Below are 21,423 nucleotides of genomic sequence, written 5' to 3' on the forward strand. Positions count from 1 at the left end.
TACTCTAATAACAGGCTCATTAGATGTGGTGCTGGGTTCCGATGTCCTGCGGCATGTCGCCTCATGTGGCACCAATTCTTCTTTTTCCTCCCTTGCTCTCTCAGTGAGGTGGCAAGAGAACATTCCCCCAGGAAGCCCGCATATTTTGCCCTGAGTTTGTGAAGTCTACAACACATTTTTTTTCTCTGTCCTTCCATTGCCCCAGTTCAGCCCCAGTCCTATGGGTCTGGAAAACACAATGGGGCACAGATATCACCAGATCACCTTCCTGGGAGGCTGACCCTTAAGAACAAAAATTATGATTGCTGGCTTTCCCCTTTGTGTTTCTGCTAGTGGTACTCCTTCTGAGCACATATATCACGTGGTGGTGAGAATGGCTAACACTATCCCTCAACAAAGATTTCCCCAGATCCCCCAAGAGACACTTCATTATTGCTGTAAAGGGCTTGGAACTCTAAGACAGACTGAAATTTAGACAGCATGCAAAAAGTCCCTCTGCTTGCTGTATCCCATAAGGCTTGGCTAAGCCATGAAGTCTCTCTCTGACAGTTACCATGTCTTCACAAATCCTACACACATCATTACAGACTCCAAAGTCTCCCCGGGTTCCTTTATCTGATCCGTTTTCAGCCCCTGTGCCTATTCATTGAGCCACAGAAATGCTTTCTGGCAAGGTCCTAATGACCACGGTTGCTACACATTCCACTAGCTCCTCCAGTCTTTGTATCTGAATGGTGAGGGGATACCTAGAGCATGGCCTAAGCTGTCCCAAGTCAGGAAGCTGAGACCTTCTGGGAGATAATATTTGCAAAGGCACCAATAGAGTATTTGATACACAGTTGGCACTGGATTTGATTTCTTCCCTTTCACTCAAATGCTTCCAATGGGGCAAGACAACTGTGATGACAGGCTAGCCAGCCACGTTTAAGTCTTAGTAAGCCCACTTAGCTACAAAGTGACCTTACAATACTTTAACCAAGTAAGATGGGCCCAAGAAATTCCCACAGCCTTTGGCCCTCTTTAAGGTAGAATAACCAGACAGTCTCATATGGAACATCAGGCGAACCATTAATCAGTGTCTTAGTTAGCTTTCTGTTACTGTGAAAACTTCAACTTAAGGCAACACGGGAAGGAAAGGATTTATTTCATTTACACTTACAGGCCACACTCCACCATGGAGAGAAGTCAGGGCAGGAACTCAGGCAGGAACCTGGAGGCAGAAGCTGAAGCGGAGACCATGGAGGAACACTGCTTACTGGCTTGCTCCCTATGATGCTCAGCCTGCTTTCCTATACCACAAAGGACCACCTGCCTGGGGGTGGCACCACCCATAGTAATCCAGATCCTCCTTTATCAACCATCAAGAGAAACTGCCTGACAGATTTGCATACAGGTCAATTCTCTAAATATATTTTTTCAACTCAGAGTCCTTTTTCCTAAATGATCCTACCTTGGGTCAAGTACATAAAACTAGCCAGCGCAATCATGACCCCTCTGTACTTTAGGGAAACCCTCCTGAAGAGAGAGACACTTGAGGTTGTCTTGACCTCACACACCTGCCACTTCCATAACGACTTACTCACAAAGGCATAGTTAGTTCCTAGGGTCGGGGTAGGGCTGGGTTAAATGTTTGACCATTCCAAATTGCGAGTTGCTTCTAAAAATAAAGATGACATATGGCCTAGACATGGACTAGCATGCTGGCCAGCCCAGTTCTTGAAGGTACACTTCCAGCATTATTGCTACCTACCTCTCATTCATGGAACATGGGACTGTTATCTGAAGTCCTCACACAGCTCCAACAAAATAGGGAAACCCTGCAGTATGTCCTGAGCCACAGGGAACATGGACCCATTTCCAGATGAGTAAAGGCCATGTGACTTCCGGCAAACTGTCTCCTCTGGCCAAAGTACCCTTTTCATCCTTCTATCCAGCCCAGCCTTCTTAACTGATATCTACATCACCTTCAAAACTCAGGCATGCTTTCATCCAAAGGCATCCACTGAGCCTCAAGTTCAAGAGTTCGATCCTCCCTACCCAGGTTACCACATCTTCCATGTTTTCAAGGCCTCGCTCGCAGTTTGTGGCTTGTTTTCCCCCATCAGAAGGCAAATGCTGGAATAAGACGCTCATATTTTCTCCCCACATTTAGCATGATTTATGTGGAAATTATATGTTTGATAACTATATGTTGGACAGATGGATAGATAAAGTATATAATCTTGTCACAAGTTCTGTGCGATACTCTGTTTTGAGAAATAGACTAATCCAGAAGTCTGAGAATGGAGCAACACAATTAGAGAAGAGAGAACGAAAATGGCAAACAGTAAAGTCCTATCCTACAAGAAGCCAGAACCATCTGCATTAGGAAAAGCAGCAGAGAGCGGGCAAGGCCAGGTCAGCACACATTCCTCTCCTTTGAGAGTCCCCTGTCAATCCCTACTCACCTGCAACTTCTAGAAACCTGTCAGAGGCAGTGTGTCCGCCAAACTGTGGCGTGCCAGCATCCCTTACTGAGATGCCAGCAGAAACTTAGATCTGCACCTTACTTCCCCCTTTGATCACCTGGATGAATACAGACTAAAAGTACAGCTTCCTCTGTATGCTGGGTAATAGGCTGCCTCGAAATACCTCCATCATCCAAGCAAGCATTTCACTCCTCCCAAAGGATTTGTACCATTCCTTACTTTGTTTCTTTCCTACAAGCCATTACAGCAGCAGCTTTGGATTGGTTGCTAAAAGTTCAGTCCCTCCCGATTCCACCAGCTTACTGCCTGAGTGTTCAAGTTTCAGCTAATTTGATATGTAAAGTTTCAGTGAATGAAGTTATACCAAGACATTTCTTCCTACAGAGGAAAAGGTCACTTCTCATACCCAGAGCTTCGGGGGAGAGCTTGGTTCATGGTGCTCAATGTTAATGAGGGAGAATACAACTTCCTTCTTCAACCATCTCCACTAATATTCTTAAAGTGTTGTGTGTACACACACACTCGGGCTGCAGTGGGGTGGAGATGTCAGTGTGCATGCACGTGTCACAGCACCTGTGCAAGGAGTGGCTTGTGGAAATCAGTTCCCTCTTCCCACCATGTTGAGTCCAGGGATCAAACTCAAGTTGTCAGGCTTGGCAGCAAAAACCTTTTAGCTGTGGAACTGTCTCGCAGGCTTCAATCCCCATTTTTTTAATAGACAGAGGCAGTTCATGGAGTTTTAGGAGTTAGCCCCTATTTAGACCAGAGGTCTCATCAACTCTTTGAAGTTGTGCTTGGAGTAGTTCCTTCCAGAGCACCTAATCTGCTTTTTATGTCTCTCCAATCTTATATTACACAATTTGTCCCAGTCACATGTCTTGCTTCATGCCTCAGTGCAGGTTCCACTAGACTTGATGGAAAGAACACACTTGTTATTCCAAACCAGATATCTGTGGATGGGTGTTGGAACTCCTGAAGATACCAAAATTTCAGGACTCAAAATGTTCCTTAGAGAAAATGGCCTAGTCTTTACACGAAATTCCTGAATCATGTAACGTGACTGTACTGTGAATTGTTAATCTCTGAGGTTGAGAAATACTGACAAGGACACAGTGAGGTCCATATATATTCACTGCAGGCATAACTTTGTTTGATTGTTTAACATATTTTTGACTGGCTGAATCAACAGATATGGGAGCAGTATTGCATATGAGGTTCAGAGTTAGGGTGAGGAATTTATGGTTTATGATTTGTTAGCACCTTGGACTAAGGGAAGAACAAAAGTTCTTCAAACAAAAATGTACCACATAGTTTTTCTGGGTAGGTTATGATATAAACCTCTTCTCTTTCTTCCCATAAAGTACAGTATGTGTCTCTTACTAATGGACTGCAGAGTTGGGTCTGGTCTCAAGTAAGGTACAAAAGGGTGAGGGAGGAATGATTTGAGGGTCTTAGAGTGATCCATGTCCACGGAATCTAACGAGACACCTATAGAAGCAAGGGAAGGAGCCTTCTACAGTCAAACATGGAGTAAGTAGTTTATCCTATGGATATACAAGCCTTCAGAATGATGCATAAAGGAATCATGAGAAAGGATGTCTTAAGTCCCTTGGCCTACAAGTCAACAGGATTCCCACGTAGCACCTAAGGATGCTGCTGCCAAAGGCATCTAGGTCTTTTACATGGAGCAGGAAGTCATGGCACCACTTTTTATGCACATCATGAAGTCATTCTAATAGAACCACACACCAACAGCCATGGAAGTGGTAAAAAGTCACCATATTGGCCACTGGATCCATCAACACTTGACTCCTGAGCATCTCAGTTAAAAGGCTCTCATTCCAAGTGTTCTGGAAAAAAAGTTTCACTCGTGCTCAATTTGTAAAAACTTCAATTTGGGGCGTGGCAAATGTTTTTCCTGCATCAATGACTTACATGGTCAACTCAGAATTATGACACGCAAACAAAGATCACATCTGTCTTTGTTGGATCCTCTATAATATGGCATGCACAGTGGCAGCCATTTATTGGGTATTGAGTAAAACTGGAAGATTGAATTAAACATTAGGACAAAATGCAGTAATGGGGTTAGATGAGGTCTACAGTGTTTCCTGAAAAAGACCTCTGGACTCACATACAGAGCAGAGCTTTGAGTGAAGACAGAAATGTCAGGCTTTTTGTGTCCTGCACAATCTTGCCTTCTTCCTCCACCCACGCTCTCCCAGTTTTTCTGAGGCTACGTTCAGCACACACTGAGCCTTTTGTACCTTACTTGAGACCAGACCCAACTCTGCAGTCCATTAGTAAGAGACACATACTGTACTTTATGGAGAGAAAGAGAAGAGGTTTACATCATAACCTACCCAGAAAAATTGTGTGGTACATTTTCGTTTGAAGAACTTTTGTTCTTCCCTTAGTCCAAGGTGCTAACAAATCATAACCCTCTATCTGAAAGAGGTAAGGGCGCCGTGCTGGCCACTGCATCATCCACATTTACTCCTGAGTTACCCAGGTTAAAGGCCTTGCTTTTCAAGAGTCTCTGAAGAAAGCTTTGTTCCTGCTCAACTTACAAACCCTTCGATTTGAAGTTTGGCAAGGTTTTCTCTCGAATCAGTGGCTTACCTGGTTGGCTCAAGGCTGTTGCTTTTATGTTTGAACTAACCACACATAAAGGCAGATTGGTTTCATTTCAAAATCCATATTTTACATCTCTTAAAATATGAAAAACATAACCATTAAGTAATTCACCCCTGAGTGGTAGCTGTCAGTTAGAAATGAGAAAAAACAATACTTTCAATAAGACTCCACTACAACAGTCTCCACCAGTCTCTATTGCCTTCCTGATAAAAACACCAAGTATCAATTAACATTCATTCACAAGCACTCTGTGATGCTTTTCTAATGGAATATAAATTTCCTCTTGCCTGGCTCCTCTAAAATTGGATTCCATCTCTGTACAGATGAAACCATCCTCAAAAGTAAGTATCAGGTTGTTGAACAGTGAATCTCTTTGATTTTACCAAGGATGTCACATAATTTATAACTCTGAGTATATTCCTTAGGGACAAATGTGAAAACAAAATTGATCTCACTTCTGAAGCAATGCAGAAAGAAAGACCAACATGTGACTGGCAAGTTATAGGGGCTGGAGGGACCTTCATGTTCTTCTCTGCTGTCTCCTTATTATCAATGGTCTAAGATTAGATCTCTCAAGAGTAATGACTCAGTGTGTGCTCAGACACCCAGCTATGACTTCAGCCTTTTCTTTACAAGTCTACCGTGGGGTAGGTGCTACAGACTTTGTGCTGTGCTCACAGCCTATACGGGCTGGCTTGACAGCAGGGCTTTACAGCATCTTTTACGGGAGATGTTTTGTACACTGTGAGGAATGCCTTTAGTCGGTGTTTGGACAGTGTTAACTAACTTGCTTGGTGTCAAGTAGCTGAGAAAGGGTAGGGCTGGGAATCACAGTTCTTGTCTGTCTCCGTCAAAGTCCAGTTCTCTTCACTGTGCATGGTAACTAGAAGAGCCTAGATCTTTAAGATGAGAATAATGTCCACAGGTGTTGTTTCCTTAATGGGTCACATAACTGATCTCAATTATCCCTCTGTGTGTGTGTGTGTGTGTGTGTGTGTGTGTGTGTGTATGTGTGTGTGTGTGTGAATAAGGATTGCTTTGTTTTATTTTACTGCTCTCAAGCAAACTTCTCATTCTCCAGCCTTACTAAGACACCCTGTGTCAAGCTCACAGCTACTGATTCACCCACAAAACTCACTTATGAAAAGCAAGACAACTTCCTCCAAAGATGACAGCCGCTTGGGTGGCATCAGGGTATGTGCTTGAAACCTAGGGGTGGCAATGGTGTTTGTATAAGCAGGGAAAGTAGGATGAAGTCACCAGGATTGGCCCACCGAGGCCACTCTAACCTGTCATCACCTCTTACCTTAGGTTCTCCGAAGATCTTCATCCCAAGCATGACATTAGTTTACTCTGGCTAAGAGTAATGTTCAGACGAGTTTGAAAATACTGTTTTCCTCTGAATGATCAAGATACTAGGTTTTGGAGAAAGAATGACAATTTTCCATAACTCGGTCCCAGTATTCTATGGCCATGCAAAGCAAAGGAGCATCTGGGCCCTTCAGCCCTTCCCCAAAGAAGATGCTGATGAAATATTTCTTGATGCTCTCAGCACAAATCTCTCTGAAGGAGACCCAGGTAGATTCGGTCATTAAGCCGTGATCTTTTATTTAAATCTATTTTAACATAAGTTACATAAACATGTAAAAATATACAAATTACCACGTGATACTTGAATACCTAAACATACTGTGAAATGTATAGATTGAATTAAACATACATATCTCCTCAAATATTTGTCATTTCCTTTGGAGGGAAAGCATTAAAAAGAATCCTACAGCTTTTTAAAATATATTGCACATGATTGTTTTTCTCTCTTGAGTAGTTGTTCTTAGTTATTAGGGATTAGTTCTAATGTTTTGTCTTAATACAGCTCCCAAATCACATGGGAATCTGCATGGCCAGACGCTGAGGATCCCTGTCCCCAATTGGTTTTTGATTGGTCAATAAAGTTACTAAGAGCCAATGGCTAGACAGGGAGGCAGAAGTAGGACTTTTCGGATTCCCAGACAAGGGATGAAGGGAAGGGGCAGAATTGCCATAATGGGGAAGCAGAGAGATTGGATATAAGAGCTGCAGGAGAGAAAGCATCCAGCCATGTAAAAGTCAGGGAAGCAGACCCAGGGGCCACGTGGGTCTGCGGTAGCAGAGAGGAAATATAGATTTAGCAAATATTAATCAGGAGTATTGGAGGGGAGTGCATTAGCCACTTGGAGGTTCAGGAATGGCCCAGTCATTGAGCTAGTTAAAGCTTATCAAAGTATAAAGTGTGTGTGTGTTTTCATTCACTAATCCAGAGAACTCTTGTGGGTGGCAATATTTAGCAGATTACCTCTACACTCACTCAGCAGGTTAAGTGGTCCTGGTGATACCATTAACATATAAGAGCTTTGGGGAACAGTGACTATTTTCTGCTTCATCCTCCTAAGAGCAGCTCTAAGGGCTGGCAAGGCAGGACTGTATCATGTTATTATAACTCTCATGTTTTAATGAAGATATTGAGAACATTTAGCTTGCCTGAAATCATGTACCAAACAACACAACCACAGGAGAAACTCATGTCACTCCAACTTCAAAAGCTCAGGTTTTGCCACTATACTCAAGTAACTGGGTAGCCTACTCAAATACTCCTCTGTCCTCTGGTCCTACCATCACCTCAGTGGAAGTTGCAGACCATGCCTCATCATGGAAATGTTTGCTGGCCCCTGGCTTAGAGGAATGGTAAACCAAATTCCCAACCCTGCCTAGTTCTCTAAAGCACTTGAAGGCCAAAGGTTCTAGGGTTTGTTTCTTGACTCATGAAAATCATTTTTGTAATGGGTTTTGTACATGGATCTGGGTGATGAGAGTAAGGATAAACCTAAAAGGTGGGAAACAGGGGCTGGAGAGTTAGCCACTTCCTGTGATCACTGCAGAGTGCCTGCTTAACCAAAAGCCAGTGAGAGATTTCCAGAATTGTAGAGAATTTGATGAGTAAATTTCAGGGCACGAAGAAGTTCCCACAGGCCTCTCTCTAGCCATGGGGAATTTGAGGGGAATCCTTACACCAGCCGACCTGAGGACTAGCGGCTTAAGCAGTTCCTGCCTGCTAAGCCAATTCAAACAGTAGCAAAGTGGGTGGTCAGTAATGCAGCGAGTGACCAAGCATCTATCAGTTCTTTGCTTTCAAATGCGCTAAGGGACATTTCATAAGCTTTGTGTGAGATGAATATCTGAGTCATGTTAGCAGCAAGGAGTTTCCCAGACTCATGCAACAACCTCCAACCCCAAATCAGTTCTTTCTACTAGCTCAAGGTCAAGGCAAGAATCTTAACAATACTTCCATATTTCCCTGCTTGGATCCAGACATTAAAGAATATCCATTTGTGTATATTTGTGTTCTGATACACTATGCATACCAAATACCTGGAAGACAGAGTTCTTCAAGACTGCAAGAGGGGTTGGAGGAAACACACACATTCCACAGCCATCCAAACTTGTTATGTGAACTTGTGCATGTGACATTTTTTTTATCTGAGCCTTGGGCTCATCTATTTTTAGGGGTGAAGTTGGGGGCATGTGCCTGTATGTGCTTATGTGCAGGCCAGGGGAGGAATCCGAGCATCCTGATCTACCATTCTTCATCTGAGTCTCATGAGACAAGGTCTCTCATTAAACTTGAATTTCATCATTTTTGTTCAACCAAGCTGGCTGGTTACTGATCTCAAGTGATTTTTCTGTCTCCCCTCTTGCTCTGTGCTGTGATTACAGATGGACAGCTGGCTATTTGGAATCTGAACTTGGATCCTCATGTTTGCACAGCAAGCGCTCTTACCACACTGAGCCACCTCCCCAGATTTTAGGGCTCAACTATAAATTACAGTATTTGTGTAGCCTACCTGGGCACTGCCTCTCAGTTCTATGTGTTCATGGAGGGGAAGCTCAACCAGCAGAAAGAAAGCATCCTAGTGTACATTACTGACATATGACTCACACTTTATTGTATCTTGTTGCTAAGTTAGTGCTGTCGGAATTCCCACCAATGGTATCATTGTTGTTACCCTTACTTCTGTATAATGTTGACAACCAGTATCCATTGAATACTTTATACATATTATATAGAATTTGTTGAACTTTCTAGATTATATAGAAGAAAAAGATTTTATACACTTCACAGACCAGGCTCAATAAACTACAGTCACAGACAATGCCCAGCCCACTGATTGTTCCCATAAACAAGGTTTCATGAAAACACATCTTAGACCAAAGTTTAGCTACTGCACGTGGATTTTTCCCCATGAGCAGAACTGTATAGTTTAAACAGAAATATTAATATAAATGCTAACTGGCCCTTTATGGAAAAATACTTGGACTTCACATTACAAACCTATTGCTTGAACCTGTCTAGGGCCTGATGCTACTTTTTCGTTTCTAGCTTCTTGATTCTCCTTCTTTCACTCCTGTTCTTGTGGTTTTGGAGGAGCTGAGGTCCTGTCCATCTCAGCGCGGGTGATGCTCCATCCACAACCACAAGGATGAAAAGGTAGTGTCGCAGTTAGGAATATTATTGCTGAAACACTCTGACCAAAATTAACACGGGGGAGGAAATGGTTTTTTTCACCCATATTTCCATGTAATAGTTCATCATGAAAACAGTGAGGGCAGAAACTCAAGCATGACAGGAACCTAGAGGCAGGAGCTGATGCAGAGGCCACGGAGGAGTGCTGCTTACTGGCTTGCTCATCATGACTTGCTCAGACTGCTTTTTTATAAAATCCAAACCACCAGCCCAGGGATGGCATCAACTGCAATGGGCTGGGCCCTCATCCATTGATCACTAACTAAGAAAATGCCTCACAGATGGATCTTATAAAGACATTTCCTCTACTGAGACTCCATTTTCTCTGATGACTCTAGCTTGTGTCAAGTTGACATAAAACTTGATGTGTAAGGTGAGTACTGGAATTGGGCTGATCCAGTGAGATTCAGTCCTAAAACTTTTTTTATATAGGTAGTGGGGGAGAAAAACATTGTTCGATGAGGTTTCTGAACTGTTATAAATTAAAACCAGATTGTTCAGACCATCTATAGCCTGCATGGGAGTCATCTGCTTCCTTTTGAAGCTAGAGAGGCATGGAAGAGAAAGTGTTCTGACGATAAGATTTAGCCTCGGTACATAATGGAGCCTGAAGTTACCTCTAGAATTCAGCTAGTAACCTAAGGTAGTCTCCTTCATTTAAGCCAGGTAAGGTTAGGCATCTGCCACAACTAAAGTAAGACAATCATTCGAGAGAAATATAATTATTTAATTATGTCCCCATTAGGACTTAACTGTTAAAAATCATAGAAGCTAGAACCTACCAAAGGGGTCAGTCCAGAGCTCTCCAGAATAGCTGGATAGGATCAGGAACAGATACAACAGGTTCGTTTCATGCCTTTCAGAAACGCTCAATTACTCTCTAGAGAACATTCTTTGGGGATCATGCTCAGCAGCTTATTGGCTTGTCCTGTGGGCAATTTGGAGTAAATTATGAAGAATGGGATCAGCCCTGGCCCTTCGCTCTTGCCACTTAACTGGGGAAAACATTGCTGCAGACAAAAATGTTATTGGTAGAGTGTTTGGTTATCCAGCAGGTTATCACAGGCTGTATTCCTATGGAGACCAACATTATAAGTTGACATTCTTCTATGGTAATGAATGAGCTAGGGAAGACTTCCTGAAGCCCAGGTTCCATGGACTCGCACCCATCTGGAACTATCACTGACAAAGGGTAACTTCTTATATGCTACTTTGAACAAGATAGGACCCAGGAGATGAATAGTGTAGTTTATGTAAACAAAAGTCATCAAGGACATCTTTGGCGTAGGGGTTCATGTTACTTCTTCCAAAGCTGAGGGACTTCATAATGAAACCTGGGTCTCGGGACCCAAGGACCCAGGAACCCAAAACCCTCTATTCAGAGTGTACTGGTTCTCACACAACCCCAAACAAGAGATTAAATTTACGCATTTTTTGCATTTTTTTTCTCCCAAAGAATTAGGCTTATGAGGAATGGATGGTTGACAGGATTCAAAAGAAATAAATAATGGGTACATTTATTGTACATCCACAAAGATTACAACCATTATTTCCAGGACAGTCATGGAACAGATGATAGTTGGCTCTCTTTGGGGAACTCCAGGGGTATTGCATGTGAGGAGAGGGTCTCACTGATCACTACCTACACTTTCACATGCTTCTACTATTTTACCATCTAAGTTTATTATGTTGCAGTGTTATGATTAAAATTTTAGAGGAAGTTATCACACATATGTTTAATGGCACACCCTTCTTGGGGGTTAGCCATCACTCTCACTCGATGGTCCAAAATGTTACATAACCATAATGCATTGCCTCAGATTATCTGGGTAGGTGTCCTTTTGTGCCTTTCATGTTTGGTGATACCCACTATTGTAGACACTCACATTGATGCAAGCTCTCTGTTTACACATCATTTCCCTAATCAGAGAGAAGGAGTCACAGGACCCAGCTCACGCCAGGCACATGTTACATGTGACCTGCTCTTTGGGAAAAATACCCTAGCTCAGTGCAAAGCTGCAGCAAATGAGAAAAAAATGACCTAAGAGAGTCCAAAAGTCCAGCCACCAAGACCCCACCTCTGATCATCTCAGCACAGCAGGTCCAACGCAGAGCATCCTTGGCACAGACATCAAAGTTCTGGCCTCGGTCTGGCCTCTAGGTGTACATGATGTCCTTAGAAAGGCCTGAGCCTTGTCCATGTCCACTTTGCTGAAGTCAGTGGACAAAGTTTAGACTTCAAGAGAATGAGACATGAAACAGATGACTGGTCCATCTGGGCACCACTCTCCCACCCTACATACACACACATACGTGCACACACGCACACACACACAGAGGAGGTATGCATGCTCACACATATAAACACATACACACCATCCACACACAAATACCTCATACATAACTGCACACATGCATACATATACCATGCACACCAACTTCACACACACACAACCTTATGAGACTGTTTTACCACTTGATAGCTATATAGTTCTTAGTAAATCACTCTAACCCCCAAGAGCTTGTTTCCTTATCCACTGTAAGTGTGGAGGGAGTCCATTGAGGAGGGTAGGCTATTAGTTAGTAAGTGTGTGCTGCACAATAGCCATCCATCAGCACCATCAGTTTTTCTCTTCTCTGTCCCTATGGCCATCTCTGAATTAAGGGGATGTTCCTTGAACAGTCACTGGCAGAGAAACAACATAAAAATCAGTTCAAGGGAATGCAGATTTCCCTAAAAACTCTACCACTCCAAAGTGGCTTTCTAGACTCTTACATAACAAGTGACATGAGGCTCACCTCAGTATCTGTGCCTTCTTGAATTACAGTGTAGCACCTAAGATCAGAAGGAAATAATATAAGTACAATCCTAGAACACCAGCCATCATGAGCAAAGAGAAAGCTGTTCAAGCAACCAGTGAGGAGAGGCTTCGGTGAACGTCTTAGAACCATTAGGAGAGATGTGCATTGAGTACCTGATGGGGAGGGAAGAGAGGATTGTGGGAAATTTGAAACTGAAGGACATCAAGATGCCAAGTTATCTAGAGGGAGGCTGGGCTTGTTTTAGAGCAGGGTCTCCTAAGTCCTCTGAAGTGCTTATATTAACCTTCAATAGCTGTTCAGGGGAGGTCTGTGAGCCAGGCCACAGAGGTAGGGGATGGGATAGAGGTATTGAGACTTGGAATTGACAAAGGGGGGCAGAGGAAGCCTTGGGCTTCTTTCATCTACAGGGTGGGTGTCTATAACTACCAACCCCAACAAATGAAAAGTATACTGTGGCAAACACCAGCCCTGAAGGAGAGGTGCTTCTGTAATTGTCCTATTAGTGTTTGGAATTACGGTGAAAAGTCTACCAGTACAGAGTATCACAAACAACATGCAGAAACTTCTGTCATGTTACAACTCAGGGCCAAGCAAACGCAAGCACCGACCTTTGCATGTTCAGCTGACAAAACATTTTCAAAAGCTGATAAGGGGAAATGAGGAGATAAGATGAAAAGGAGTGGGTGAGAGTTCTTGTTATGTAAGCATGAGGATATGAGTTCGAATCCCTAGCACCCATGGCCAAAGCTTCCTTTGCCTGTGGTGCCTGCAACACCCACATTGGTCAGGGTAGGTTCAGACCGATCCAGGGAGGCTGCTGACAATCCAGCCCAACCCAGTGAACTCTAGCTTCCCTGAGAGACCCTGTCTCAAGGCAATAAGGCCGAGAGTGATAGAGGGAGCAATGTCTGCATGTGCCTGTGCACTCACACAATCATATGCACGCACCATGCACACACACAGACACACACACCACATCATACAAACACACACCATGCATGTACACAGTCATATCCACACACCATACACATACACACACACACACACACCACAAAGAGACAAAGGAAAAATAAAAGAAAAGAAAAAGAGGCAATAATGACAGAGCTGGGGAAATAGCTCAGCAGATTAGCAGCATTCGATGTAAGCATGAGGACCCAGATTTGGATTCACAGACTGAAAATCTAGGCATGGCGTCATGTACCTGTAACTCCAATACTGTCATGGGAGAGCAGGCAGTCTCCGGAAGCTCACCAGCCACCCAGCCTAGCCAAGGATGAACTTCAAGTTCAGTATGAGACCCCACCTCCAAAAGATAAAAAAAATAAAATAAAGGCAGAGGGCAATGGAAGGGAGACATCTGGAGTCCACACATCAGCACACACGTACATGCACATGTGCACACACCTTTACTAACAAGTGCGTACAATGCACAAATACATGAGTGCGTGCACACAGATGAGAACTTCTATTATGAGCAAACACCAAGATGCTTAAAGTGAAAGGCCAAGCAGGTACCGTGGGTGGAGCGTTTTCAGGCTTTCCATCAAAACATAAAGTATGCATTTGGCACACCACAATATCTCCTTACTGTTTTAGAGAAATGTATTCATTCATAAAGATGTCTACTCTTTGAAAAATGCTTCTGTGACCAAAACTGTGTAATAAGCTAGAGTTGGACAGTACGTATGTTGAATACATTCTCTACATTGCTGATGCAGTAAAGACTAAAAACCTCTTTAAAAGATAACCAGTGGGCTGATATACAAAAGTACGGAGATGCACTCTGCATGGAGACTGAAAACTGTATCTGCATGTGAACAACTGTATATATATGGAAGAACTTTTGCAAAGTAAAAACAAAAAACAAAAACAAAAAAACCCTATTTGCATGGGTTGCCTCTGAGAGTGGAGAGAGTGGAAGAAAGTCTTGGAAGAATAGGTGAAGAGAATTATTACACATTTTCTGGAGTTTTAGGGACAAGTGTATTGTGGTTTTCTTTGCTTACTTTTGCGACAGGGCCTTGCTCTGTACCACTGCATGGCCTAGAACTCACTATGTAGACCTGTCTGGCTTCCAGCTTGCAGCCACCCCCTCTGCCTCCTTAGGGCTGGCATGGCAGGTGTTCAGCACAAACACTCATCTGAGGGTTTTGTTTTATTTTTATGCTTCTGTATTGTGCTGCAGAGTTAAGACTTCTGTCAAGAAATTGAGAATTGGTCACCTCTAATGGAAGAGAGCTTTTAAACTTTTAAAACAATGAATCTAAGAAGCTGCCTGTACAAAGGCAGAGGCTGGCAAAGCCTGGCTGGTAGGTGGCCTCCTCCCTTCCCCAGCTCACGTGGTACAGATATTGACAAAAGATAACCTTCTGCCCCAGCATTGCAGAGTTTGTGTGTTTGAGAATCAAAGCACACAATCTGCCTCCGAGACACGGAGGATGTTCTCTCTGGCAGAAGGTACCTCTCAGCAGAGTATGCAACCTCTGGATTCTCTGCTTCCAGCAGGAAACATAGCATGCTAATCCCTTTTATTGAATCCCTTTAGAAAATACCATCCTGAGTGTGGTAACCCAATCATAAAAGAACACACATGATCTGCACTCACAGATAAGTGGATATTAGCCCTGAAGCTCAGAATACCCAAGATATGATTCACAAACCACATGAAACTCAAGAAGGAGGAAGATCAAAGTGTGGATACTTCAATTCTTCTTAGAAGGGGGAATAAAATACCCATGGAAGGAGTTACAGAGATAAAGTGTGGAGCAGAGATTGAAGGAAAGGCCATCCAGAGACTGCTCCACCTGGGGATCCATCCCATATACAGTCACCAAACCCAGACACTATTGTGGGTGCCAACAAGTGCTTGCTGACAGGAGCCTGATATAGCTGTCTCCTGAGAGGCTCTACCAGTGCCTGACAAATACAGAGGTGGATGCTCACAGCCACCTATTGGACTGAGCACCAAATCCCCAAAGGGGGATCTAGAGAAAGGACCCAAGGAGCTGAAGGGGTTTGCAGCCCCGTAAGAGGTACAACAATATGAACCAATTAGTACCCTCAGAGCTCCCAGGGACTAAACCACCAACCAAAGAGTACACATGGAGGGACCCATGGCTCCAGCTGCATATGTAGCAGAGGATGGCCTTGTCGGTCATCAATTGGGGAGAGACCCTTGGTCCTGTGAAGGCTCTATGTCACAGTGTAGGGGAATGCTAGGGTCAGGAGGTAGGAGCAGGTGGTTTGGTGAGTAGGGAAAGCGGGATTCGATAGGGGGTTTTCAGAGGGGAAATGAGGAAAGGGGATAACATTTGATATGTAAATAAAGAAAATATCTTATAAAAAAGTATGCTCTGGAAAAAATTAATCCCTTTAAATTTTAGAAACTGTGGGATCCTTCCCTCACCTTAATCCCACTGCCCCTTATTCAATAGCAGAGGTGAGACACCTGTTGATGCTGGCATTCCAGTATCAGAAGACACTTGCCCCAGGCTCGGCCTGTGCATCTATGTTCAGTCATGGCACACTTCTGAACAGAATGACAATGTCCCTAGAGTGTGACTGGAGTTCACAACTGCGACTCCTATATGTCCTGCTCTGTGCACATACACAGTCTCAGACAAGTTACTAAACCCACCATGTCTTCAGGACCTGGCCCTCCATTTCTACACACACACACACACGCACACGCACATGCACACACACACATGCACACACACACACCATGACACACAGTTATTTTCCACACCAGGGCCATCTACACTATGTCAGGATGTTTGGTGTTAAGCCTATCCCACCTCATAACTCTTGCTAAGTTCCAGAGCTCCAATTACAGTCTCACTGTAAAACACCCCATAAATGGTTCCTTCCTTGCTTCTGTTCTTGCACACACAGCCATATTTCCCTCCCTACCCCCCCTAAGTCAATCCCAACATTACCCAGGAGGGTTGGAGCCTCCACTGGTTGGCAAGCAAGACAGACAGAGGGAGGGATGCAGAGGACTGGGAGTAAAGACTTCCTCCTTAAACTAAGTAAATCCTGAAGTACCCACAATGGGCAAAGATAGAAGCTAGTAGGATTAACAACAATACACCCTTTACCAACGAGGCTCTGTTCCTATTGCAAAAAATAATGTTTCATTGTATTGTTTTCAAATTATACAAATAATTCGCACTTTTTTCCTACAGAAAGTTGTGAAAGTAAAAGTAAAATCCAATACTCATTCCTGTTGCCAGGAAAATTTAAATAATCGTCAATGTTTGTACCAATGAGGTACAATGTTCTGTAGTCATAATCCTTTATTCCTTTAAATCTCACAACCATTTTATCAGGCTGGGGTTGTTTAAAGACCTGTTTTTCAACAGAGACCACTGAGACAGATAATAGAAGGCTCCCAGCAGAGGGGCTGACACTTAAGTCCATGTAATGTTCTTCTCACATCTTAGCTCCCTGCTCTCCCTCTGAGGCACCCATGCCAGCAAGTGCCTGCTACCGAGAATGCAGCATTGCAAAGCACACCTATCCTAAGCTCCTTGCGTGGTTCCTACTGACAACCCTCCAGCCTCAAGTGAGCCTTTCTAAGAATGGCATATTATAGAATGGATAACTGCTCAGACAGGAGGAGAAGCCACATTTCAGCCAACGTTGGGCAAATGCACCAAGTTGAGGAGGTACGATAGTGTGGATCCCCTGACCACAGCAGGTCTGACGTGGTGGCAGAGGCAGGCACTTGAACAAGAGAATAACAGATGTGGTCAGACTCTAGGCTCCATTAGGACCCAATTGCCTCATTGTCACAAGGGGCTTATAAGATGCACTTCCTAACCATCAAGTGACTGGAGTGACTCAAGTGACTCAGTTACTAGTAAGAACTATGGCTAGTGGCACGTGTTCCCTTCAAAAAGCATAAAGGAGATAGAAGTGGCTTTCTCGGTGAGTGAAAATGAGACTCGTGGGCCAGATGAGACCAGACAAAATGGAGAAAAGGTTTCTCCAGGGCCTTTAACTGACACCATGCAACTTGTCCCCAGGTAGAATAAGGCCATGCACTTTAAACAGGTTGAGGAGAGAGTTGTGAGAGTAAAGTGGGGTTAGACAGTGGGAGAGATCCCGTGCCAGAGTCTGGACTGGGGAGTTTGAGCTATCCAGCTCTCCAACAGAGAGCAGGCATGAAGGAAAAAAAAAAGAGCTTAAGACAGGTGATTCTTGAATCTTAGAGACAGCTATGTCTGAGAGGAAAACCCACAGCAGCCAAGCATAAAGGAGCCATAAGACCTAAGGCTTGCAAGTGTCTCACGGATAAGCTGTCTCTAGCTTCCGGACACTACTGAGGGATTTTCCTCATCAACCCTGGCCAGACAGAGGAACTCAGTGCACACAATCTCTTGAGCAGTCTCCACACGTATCTCAGTGGTCTTTATATCACTTTAGAGACAAAAATGGATGTGCCTGAGATTTTACCCCAGGGCCAGCATCCAGCTCACTTACAGTGGATGGATGCCTGGAACAAAGTGTTCTGAGGTGGATTTCAGAGTCACTGAGAATGTGTTCTATGATCGATTAGCCAGGCTTGCCGAAGACACAATCTCAATACACATCCACAAGTGTGTCCATCTTGGCCATGCTTGCTTTGTGGAGGAAGGCAGTCATTCACTGGTTATCCTGGTGAGTTCTGAGGACCATTACTTGAGGAACAATAACAGCAGCTGTCCTCTGGTCTCCACATGCATGTTCATACATGTGCTCACGCATGTACTTGCACACACAGACATATACATGTGTGCCTACTCAAAATCCTCATCAGACATCTGGTCAGATGTTTCTGCTTTCACCAGATGTCTCTGTAGTCTAAGTGCTATGGGCTTGGATAGGACATAGAGATGAGAAGATAGTTTGGGGGCTCAGAGAGCTTTAGAACTGTGCGCATGAAAAAGTCATTCCCATCCATTTCCTACATATCTTTCCAGCCAGTGTCAGAAGTCTAGGTTGTTTAGAGTGGTTACAAACATGGACACCAGAAATGTCCTTATCATACACATCCTAGCTCTACCACTGACTAGAACTGTAAATGAGCTGTCAGCGTCTCTGACCGTAAAGTGAGAACACTGGATGGGGTCGCCCATGCCAAGGGCCAAGTACAAAGCTGCATGTCTCATAACCACTGTCTGATGTGAGCCAGGAAATTCTGATGTCCTGTTTTTCATCGAGGGAGACTGATGGTCAAATCTTCAGAGAACATAGCCCAGACCCTAGAGGCTGAGCCAGCCTCTGCATTTGATTCTTACTTTAGTTTGCTTTTGACAAATGAAGAGCCTCAGAGACTCTCTGGTCCTGCCTTGCTTTATCATGTAGGTGTGGAGGCAGGCACAGGCATTGTCACCTTTATTGACTGTCTGCCCCAAGTACAGTGCGATGCCTTGTGCTTTGCATCCTCTGTTTCTATAAATTCTCAGTTACCCCAAAGACACAAACAATTTACTCCAGGTTAATTGAGAAGACAGAGGCTGGAGTTGTGAAACTTGTTCGAGGTCATATGACTAATAAATCACAGAGCTAGGTTGCAATCCCAGGCTGTCCTGTGCTAGGTCCTGGCTTTTGATTTGAGCTCGACCTGGGCCTGAAGCACCTGGGGATCTTGGCAGAGATGAACACTGATAAGATTTCACAACTCAAAGAGCTTGGCTTAGGCAACAAGTCCTTTGATGATTGACTCCAATAGACCTGGATGACCGATCAAACCTGATTAGAAGATGCTTGAAACTTCTCGTGAGCCACTGAAGCCCCCTCAACTCTCAGCCAGAAAATGTTATACAAGGAATTGAAGATTCTGTTATTTCAGCCACACTAATCTTAAACCTGCCATCCCTCTGAGAACAGGGTTTTGTTTTGTTTTGTTTTGTTTTGTTTTTCTTTAGAATTCAAAGAATAATTCCAATGACATTTAATTAATTCTTTTACATTTCCACACACGTATGCAATGTATTTTAACTGTAATCACCCTCTAACTCTTCCCAGATCTATCCACTTGGTTCCCCCACACCAAATTTCATGTCCTTTAAAAAATAAACCACCAAGTCCAACTAGTACTGCCTATACACTCATTGGTGTGGGGCCATCCACTGGAGTGTGAGAGACCTGACCTTCAATAAAACTGACTTTCCCTCCCCTAGAAGTCATCAACCATCACTAGCTCTTTTTCTAGGAGTAGGGGTTTGTGAGTCTCTTTTTCTCATCCAGCCAACATCTTATATCCTTTTTGTGTGTATCTGACCTCCCCAGTCATCTAATCCAACCAACAACAATTCACTGACCCAGGTTCATCTGAGAGTTGAATAGCAACAGCATATTAATGACAGTTAATACTTACGTGAGTCTGGCATCACGGTCCAAATAGCTCATTAAAACAGTTCCTATCATAGAGCTACTTCACAGAGGAGACCATGGGGGCTCAGAAAATTAAGTGGGATATTAATGATCAGGTACCTAGGGAGGGGCAGAAACAGAATCTGTTCTAGAGACTCTAGTTGGAAGCTGGTGCTCCACTGTCTACACGATGCCATCTCCAGAGAAGTCATGGGACATTTTCATCCCTTCTCCACTTCCTGGAGTGGCCAGGGTACTCTTAATGTCCCTGGTGGGACTTCAGTTTCTCCTGAGTCTGTGGAGTCGGTCTATATGGAGGACATTCCAGGCCACAGGATTTTGATAACAATATAAACTTGTGTTCTCCCAGCAACCTACTTAGCCCTAGTCCCAAGAAAATTTTAAGCTAAATGTTGTGTGGTATGCAAACAATATTTAGTGAATTTACAAGATAAAGTGCCTTCGGGAGTATGTTAAGTGTGCATTCAATAGACAAAAAATAGAAAGTTGAATATGCCTTATGGAAAGAAGCTTAAAGGGCTAGAAAACCCAGGCAGATGAAAATGTTTACAACCAGGGCTCACTGTATACAGTAACTTAGAATTCTGTCTCTGGTTTGTTTAACATTTAACACTTCTGAAACGTTGGTGCATATAGATTCATACACTATAATCATCTACAATGGTGACTCTTTATTACCCAAAGCCATATTCAGTTTCAAGTGCAGCTTACATGCACGGAAATAAAGCACACAGTAAGTGCAGCTGTTGAAGAACCTCTGAGATGGGCAGGTGAGGCTGTCCTCCTTACCCTCTCCTGTCCTGTCATCCTGATGATTCGGCTATCACTACTAGAGACATCCACACAAATGCTGGCGAGCAAGGCTCCACCCCTCCCTTCTCCTGGCGACTCCTGCTCATCCTTCTCACCAAGGTGCAGCACTACCTTCTCTTAGAAGCCTTCCCAACTCAACCGCCTGGGTCTAATCCTCTGTGTGTCTGACTCCCACCATCCCTGCTAGACGGTACTTCCTATGAGGGTAAACTCAGACCCCCCACCCCCATTGCCACACTGAGTTAGGAAACAAGTGTTTGATTCCCACCTTAAATGACCAGATATTTCTCTCAGTAAGCCTCGGCAAACATCAAATAGAAGGGGGGCCAAGATACAAACCCATTAGTAGGTGACATAACTGTGTCTTGTGGGTGACATCCTAGAAAAGAGACCTCCTAGAATGAAGAGCAGAGCCTAAGTTCAAGAGGGTTTTATCAGATACCTTTCCAGAAGTCTATCTTCTGCCTTGACACTGGCAGTTTTGTGGAGGCATGGGTTGTTCCATCTAAAGGAAGAGATGCTATAGTGGTTAGCAGCCAGGAGTGTTGCTAACCATAGCTATCCTACAACGGAGACTATCTGGGCCCAAAGGCAATTAATGACAAGTAGAAATATCCTACTGGGTGGAAATGAGGGGAGCTAAAAAGCATAAGGAGAGCCTCAGAACCCCTCACACTTCCCACTCTACCTATCTCACCACTGACGCCCCAATAACATTTACAGCTGTGCACTGTCTACTGA

The 21,423-nt window shown here is 43.8% G+C and overlaps 1 protein-coding gene across 7 annotated transcripts in view; it reads right to left on the minus strand.

The window, feature by feature from the left end:
• Slc1a2 (solute carrier family 1 member 2) overlaps positions 1-21,423 on the minus strand; it is a 136,871-nt gene that overhangs the window by 59,497 nt on the left and 55,951 nt on the right. The window contains exon 1 of one of the 7 annotated variants that reach the window (XM_029484409.2): positions 13,688-13,708. The exons of the other annotated variants lie outside the window; for them this stretch is intronic. The gene's annotated coding sequence lies outside the window, so the exon portion shown is untranslated. Of the gene's footprint in view, positions 1-13,687; positions 13,709-21,423 lie in introns of those variants that run through there. 7 annotated transcript variants of the gene reach the window in all.

The sequence above is a fragment of the Mus caroli genome, unplaced genomic scaffold (genome assembly GCF_978045245.1).
Source record: "Mus caroli unplaced genomic scaffold, Mus_caroli_1 scaffold_2, whole genome shotgun sequence".
NCBI lineage: Eukaryota > Metazoa > Chordata > Mammalia > Rodentia > Muridae > Mus > Mus caroli.